Source organism: Kogia breviceps, chromosome 18, assembly GCF_026419965.1.
Source record: "Kogia breviceps isolate mKogBre1 chromosome 18, mKogBre1 haplotype 1, whole genome shotgun sequence".
NCBI classification, from domain to species: Eukaryota; Metazoa; Chordata; class Mammalia; order Artiodactyla; family Physeteridae; genus Kogia; species Kogia breviceps.
Genome location: NC_081327.1, coordinates 21,633,331 through 21,641,123, shown reverse-complemented (window position 1 = coordinate 21,641,123; position 7,793 = coordinate 21,633,331). Strand labels below are relative to the sequence as shown.

Here is a 7,793-nt window from a genome sequence, read left to right as displayed (position 1 = left end):
ATATGGTAACTCTATTTTTAGTTTTTTTAAGGACACTTCATACTGTTTTCCATGGTGGCTGCACCAATTTGCATTCCCATCACCGGTATAGGAGGGTTCCCTTTTCTCTATACCCTCTCCAGCATTTATTATTTGTTGAATTTTTGACCAGCCATTCTGACTGGTGTGAGGTGATACCTCATTGTAGTTTTGATTTGCATTTCTCTAATAATTAGTGTTGTGGAGCATCTTTTCATGTGCCTGTTGGCCACCTATATGTCTTTTTTGGAGAAATGTTTATTTAGGTCTTCTGCCCATTTTTTGATTTTTTTTTTTTTTTTTTTTATTGAGCTGTATGAACTGTTTGTATATTTTGGAAATTAATCCTTTGTCAGCCGCCTCATTTGCAAACATTTTCTCCCATTCTGTAGGTTGTCTTTTCATTTTGTTTATGGTTTTCTTTCAAAAGCTTTTAATTTTAATTAAGTTCCATTTGTTTATTTTCTCTTTTGTTTTGATTACTCTAGGACAGGGGTCTCCAACCACCAGGCCATAGACCAGTACTGGTCTGTGGCCTGTTAGGAACTGGACCACACAGCAGGAGGTCAGTGGTGGGTGAGTAAGCATAGCTTTATCTGTATTTACAGCCACTCCTCATCACTTGCATTACTGCCTGATTTCCACCTCCTGGAAGATCAGTAGTGGCATTAGAGTCTCATAGAGTGTAAAACCTGCTGTGAACTGCACATGTGAGAGATCTAGGTTGTGCGCTCCTTATGAGAATCTAATGCCTGATGATCCGAGGTGGAGCTGAGGAAGTGATGCTTTCGTTGGGGAGTGGCTACAAATACAGATAGCAGAGAGGTTTGACAGTACAGAGACCATAATAAATCATTTGCTTGCAGAATCATATCAAAACCCTATCAGTAAAAAAAAAAAAAAAAAAAAAAAAAAAAACCCTATCAGTGAGTGGCAAGTGACAATTAAGTTGCACCTTATGGAGTAGACTGGACATAAACAACACATTTTAGGTGTCACTGTCTCCCATCACCCCCAGGTGGGACCATCTAGTTTCAGGAAAACAAGCTCAGGGCTCGCTCTGATTCTGCATTATGGTGAGTTGTATAATCGTTTCATTATATATTACAATGTAATAATAATAGAAATAAAGTGTACAAAAAATGTAATGCACTTGAATCATCCTGAAACCATCATCCCCTCCCACCCATCCATGGAAAAATTATCTTCCACAAAACCAGTACCTCATGCTAAAAAGGTTGGGAACCACCGCTCTAGGAGAGAGATCACCCCCAAAATTGCTGCAATTTATGTCAGAACATGTTCTGCCTATGTTTTCCTCTATGAATTTTGTGGTATCTGGTCTTACATTTAGGTCTTTAATCCATTTTGAGTTTATTTTTGCATATTTTTGCATATGGTGTTAGAGAATGTTCTAATTTCATTATTTTACACATAGCTGTCCAGTTTTTCCCCAGCACCACATATTGAAGAGACTGTCTTTTCTTGCCTCCTTTGCTGTAGATTAATTGACCAGAGGTGAGTGAGTATATTTTTGGGCTTTCTATCCTGTTCCATTGATCTATATGTCTGCTTTTGTGTCAGTGCAATACTGTTTTGATGACTGTAGCTTTGTAGTGTAGTCTGAAGTCAGGGAGCATGATTGCTCCAACGCTGTTTTCCTTTCTCAATGTTGTTTTGGCTATTTGGAGTCTTTTGTGTTTCCATAAAAATTTTTAAATCATTTGTTTTAATTCTATGAAAAATGCCATTGGTAATTTGATAGGGATTGCATTGAATCTGTAGATTGCTTTAGGTGGTATGGTTTTAACAATACTGATTCTTCCAATCCAAAAACATTGTATATTGTTCCATATTTTATGTCATGTTCAATATCTTTCATCTGTGCTTTATAGTTTTTGGAGTACAGGCCATTTTCCTCCTTAAGTAGGTTTATTTCTAGTTTTTTTTTTTCTTATGCAATGGTAAATGGGATTGTTCCCTTAATTTCTCTTTCTGACATTTAGTTGTTAGTGTATAGAACTACAGCAGATTTCTGTATATTAATTTTGTATCCTTCACCTTTACTAAATTCATTGATGAGCTCTAGTAGTTTTCTGGTATTTTGTCTGCCTTTTGAAAGACCTGAGCTAACAGTGTCTAATATAAGATCTTCAAATTTTATTTTTAAAACTGACAGAAATGAAAGAAGTAGACAAATCCACTGTTATAGTTGGAGATTTCAATACTTCTCAATTGATATAATAACTGGATAGACAATGAGTAAGAACAGGAAAAATGTGAACAACAGTATCAACCAGTTTGACCTAAATGACATTTAGAGAATACCAGAATAGCATAGCTAACAATGGCATAGTTCACATTCTCTTCAAGTGTATATAAATATTTACCAAGGTAGACCATATCTTACTGTGTGAAATGAATCTCTATATACTTTTAAGACTTGAAATTAAACAGAGCATTCTCCCTGATTCAATGAAATTAAATTAGAAATCAATAATAAAAAGATATCTGAGAGTCATCTGCCCTGCCCTTCAGAGCCAGAGGCAGTTGGAGGCCTGGCAGCTACACAGACATGCGAACCTGATGGCGTGTAAGCAAGGTGGAATCTTGAGTCACAGCCATGTTCCTGGTTAACTCATTCTTGAAGGGTGGCTGAGATGGCAGGGAAACTGGGGGCCTGGGCAGAGGCCTAGGGGATGTGCCTGGAGGCCTGCTCAGCAGGGCTGGAGGCTGTGGTGGTGGTGGTGACAGAACTGCCATGTGCGTCCTGGGCCAGGTCATTAGTGCCATTAGTGATATGGCAGCACAGTACAACCCAGGGCCCCACGCCTTCACACCCATTACTCCAAAATCAATGCCAATGAGAGTGAGGAGGTCCAGCAGTTCTGGAGGCTTTTTGCCCAGCTGGCTGGAGATGACATGGAGGTCAGAGCCACAGAACTCATGAACTTTCTCAACAAAGTTGTGACCTGACATCCTGATCTGAAGACTGATGGTTTTAGCATTGACACGTCACAGTATGGTGGCTGTGATGGATAATAACATGACTGGCAAGCTGGGTTTCGAGGAATTCAAGTACTTGTGGAACAACATTAAAAAGTGGCTGATCATATACAAACAGTTTGATATTGACTCCTCAGGGGCCATTGGCAACAGTGAACTCCCAAAGGCCCTTGAAGCAGCAGGATTGCACCTGAATGAGCATCTCTACAACATGATCATCCAACGCTACTCAGATGAGGGAGGGAACATAGATTTTGACAATTTCGTCAGCTGCCTGGTCAGACAGGACCTTCAAATTTTCAAATCTCTTGACAAAGATGGCACTGGACAAATCCAGGTGAACATCCAGGAGTGGCTGCAACTGACCATGTATTCCTGAACAGGAGGCCCAGACCTGTCCCCTCATTGCCTTGCTGTCGGAGTCACCTTGGACTCTTTGGTCTCCCCCAGGGCTGATCCTGTCTGCAATCACATCTTCATGGATCCTGTTGACTCAAAGGCCTTTGTGTTCTCCCAGCACTTGGCACCCATATTCTCGATCAAAAGCCAGAATCCAACATGCTTCAACATGCCCTGCCCCAAGGGTCACCCTACCCCAGCACACCCATCTCACATCTACTCCATAAGCCCTCTCTTGCACCTGTGCCAAGCCCAACATTTGTGTGGCTACCACACTCCAAGTGCTGTTCTTTCAGTTCTGGGAGGATCACTCCAGTCCCTACACACACTGGCACACCCATTCAGTTACCACTCAGGTAGCTGAACTCCAGGCCATAACAGGCCCACATGCCCCAGTTCCTTTGTCTATATTCTGCTCCAAGCCTGCCAGGCCTAGGAAGAAATAGATGAACCCTAGCTGCTGCTCTTTCTGAAGAAGAAGAGGAAATCTGAAAAGTACCCAAGTATTGGAAAATTAAACAACATAATTCTAAGTAACCAGTAGGTCAAACAAGAAATCAAAGCAGAGTTGGAAAATATTTTTAATTGAATAGTAATGAAAGTACCACATAGAAACCTTTTAGTTCTATTCAGATAAAATAGAACTGGAGGGAAATACATAGTTGTACAAAATATCTAAAATCAATTATCTAACTTTCTTGCTCAGGGAGCTAAAAAAGAGTGCAAATTAAACCCAAAATATATAAAATGAAGGAAATGATAAAGATAAAACCAGAAATCATTTAAATGGAAAACAATATAGAAATTTCAATAAAGCCAAACATGCTTTGTTGCTGAAAAGACCAATAAAATTAATAAAACTCTAGGTAGGTTGATCAAGAAAAAAAGAAAAGAAAGACACAAATTGACAAGATGAAGAATAAAAGAGGGGACATCACTGTAGACCCTTCTGACATTAACAGATAAAAAAGAAATATTAAAAGCATTTTATCAGTAAATTGAACACTTTTTTTAAAGAAAACTTTCTTGAATGATTTTAATTAACATAAGGCTCAAGGATAAATATAAAATATGAATATATCTATATTTATTAAGAATGTGAGTTTAAGTGTTTTCACAAAATATTTCAGGCCCAGATGGCTTCATTTCTGAATTCTGTGAATTTAAGGAATATTACCAATCTTACACAAACTCAGAGAATAGAGGTGGAGAGAGAAATTTCCAATACATTTTATGAGTCAAATAAATTCAAATAAATAAAATATAGACCAATTTTCCTTAGTGAAATATTATCAAGTCAAAATCCAGCAATATACAAGATTGATAATACATCATGACCAAGGAGGGGTTACCCCAGCATAGAAAGCTGGTTTGATATATTAGAATCAAGTGGTGTTTACCATGTAAACAGAATAAAGAGGATAACAAAATTTTCTCAGCAGATGCAGAAAAATAATTTGACAAATTTTAATACCTGTTAATAATATCAGGAGTAGAAGAACTTTAACAAACTAGGAATATTTCCTGAATATTTCCTCAACCTGTGAAATGCATTTATAATAAATCTACAGCTAATATCATACTTAATGTTGAAAAGCTAAACATTTTCCACCTGAGATAAAAAGACAAGGCCGTCTGTTTCAAATCTGTTCAATTTCTTTTTCAATTCTGTTCAACATTGTAGCAGAGCTTTTAATCAGTGCAATGAGACCAAAAAAACTCATAGTTTGGAATTGAAGAAGAAAAACTGTACTTATTGATAGAAATAATATATTTAGCAATAATACAGGATACATTGTCAAACTAGAAAACTCAATTGTATTTTTTAACATCTTAATTGAAGTATAATTGTTTTACATTGGTGTGTTAGTTTCTGCTTTATAACAAAGTGAATCAGTTATACATATACATATGTTCTCATATCTCTTCCCTCTTGAGTCTCACTCCCTCCCACCCTCCCTATCCCACCCCTCTAAGTGGTAACAAACAACCCAGCTAATCTCCCTGTGCTACGTGGCTGCTTCCCACTAGCTATCTATTTTACGTTTGGTAGTGTATATATATCCATGCCACTCTCTCACTTTGTCACAGCTTACCCTTCGCCCTCACGATATCCTCAAGTCCATTCTCTAGTAGGTCTGTGTCTTTATTCCCATCTTACCCCTAGGTTCTTCATGAATTTTTTTCCCCTTAGATTCCATATATATGTGTTAGCATACGGTATTTGTTTTTTCTCTTTCTGACTTACTTCACTCTGCATGACAGACTCTAGGTCCAACCACCTCACTACAAATAACTTAATTTCGTTTCCTTTTATGGCTGAGTAATATTCCATTGTATATACGTGTCACATCTTCCTTATCCATTCATCCGATGATGGACACTTAGGTTGCTGCCATCTCCTGGCTATTGTAAATAGAGCTGCAATGAACATTTTGATACATGACTCTCTGAATTATGGTTTTCTCAGGGTATATGCCCAGTAGTGGGATTGCTGGGTCATATGGTAGTTTTATTTTTAGATTTTTAAGGAACTTCCATACTGTTCTCCAAAGTGGCTGTATCAATTTACATTCCCATCAGCAATGCAAGAGTGTTCCTTTTTCTCCACACCCTCTCCAGCATTTATAGTTTCTAGATTTTTTTTATGATGGCCATTCTGACTGGTGTCAGATGATATCTCATTGTAGTTTTGATTTCCATTTCTCTAATGATTAATGATGTTGAAAATTCTTTTGTGTGATTGTTGGCAATCTGTGTATATTTTTTGGAGAAATGTCTCTTTAGGCCTTCTGCCCATTTTTGGATTGGTTTGTTTGTTTTTTGTTATTGAGCTGCATGAGCTGATCGTAAATTTTGGAGATTAATCCTAATCCTTTGTCAGTTGCTTCATTTGCAAATTTTCTCCCATTCTGAGGGTTGTCTTTTGGTCTTGTTTATGGTTTCCTTTGTTATGCAAAAGCTTTTACGTTTCATTAGGTCCCATTTGTTTATTTTTGTTTTTATTTCCATTTCCTAGGAGGTGGGTCAAAAAGGATCTTGCTGTGATTTATGTCATAGAGTGCTCTGCCTATGTTTTCCTCTAAGAGTTTGATAGTGTCTGGCCTTACATGTAGGTCTTTAACCTATTTTGAGTTTATTTTTGTGTATGGTGTTAGGGAGTGTTCTAATTTCATACTTTTACATGTACCTGTCCAGTTTTCCCAGCACCACTTATTGAAGAGGCTGTCTTTTCTCCACTGTATATTCTTGCCTCCTTTATCAAAGATAAGGTGACCATATGTGAGTGGGTTTATCTCTGGGCTTTCTATCCTGTTCCATTGAACTATATTTCTGTTTTGGTGCCAGTACCATACTGTCTTGATTACTGTAGCTTTGTAGGATAGTCTGAAGTCAGGGAGCCTGATTTCTCCAACTCCATTTTTCGTTCTCAAGATTGCTTTGGCTATTTGGGGTCTTTTGTGTTTCCATACAAATTGTGAAACTATTTCTTCTAGTTCTGTGAAAAATGCCAGTGGTAGTTTGATAGGGATTGCATTGAATCTATAGATTGCTTTGTGTAGTAGAGTCATTTTCACAATGTTAATTCTTCCAATCCAAGAACATGGTATATCTCTCCATCTATTTGTATCATCTTTAATTTCTTTTATCGGTGTCTTATAATTTTCTGCAAACAGGTCTTTTGTCTCCTTAGGTAGGTTTATTCCTAGAAATTTTATTCTTTTTGTTGCAATGGTAAATGGGAGTGTTTTCTTAATTTCACTTTCAGATTTTTCATCATTAGTGTATAAGAATGCCAGAGATTTCTATGCATTAATTTTGTATCCTGCTACTTTACCAAATTCATTGATTAGCTCTGATAGTTTTCTGGTAGCATCTTTAGAATTCTCTATGTACAGTATCATGTCATCTGCAAACAGTGACAGCTATACTTCTTCTTTTCCAATTTGGATTCCTTTTATTTCTTTTTCTTCTCTGATTGCTGTGGGTAAAGATTCCAAATCTATGTTGAATAAGTGGTGAAAGTGGGCAACCTTGCCTTGTTCCTGATCTTAGTGGAAATGATTTCAGTTTTTCTCCATTGAGGATGATGTTGGCTGTGGGTTTGTCATATATGGCTTTTATTATGTTGAGGAAAGTTCCCTGTATGCCTACTTTCTGCAGGGTTTTTATCATAAATGAGTGTTGAATTTTGTCAAAAGCTTCCTCTGCATGAATTGAGATGATCATATGGTTTTTCTCCTTCAATTTGTTAATATGTTGTAGCACGTTGATTGATTTGCATACATTGAAGAATTCTTGCATTCCTGGAATAAACCCCACTTGATCATGGTGTATGATCCTCTTAATGTGCTGTTGGATTCTGTTTG

General features: G+C 37.3%; 1 pseudogene; it reads left to right on the top strand.

Moving 5' to 3' along the window:
- Positions 1 to 2,641: 2,641 nt before the first annotated feature.
- Positions 2,642 to 3,411, top strand: LOC131745336 (calpain small subunit 1 pseudogene; annotated as a pseudogene).
- The last annotated feature ends 4,382 nt before the right edge of the window (positions 3,412 to 7,793 follow it).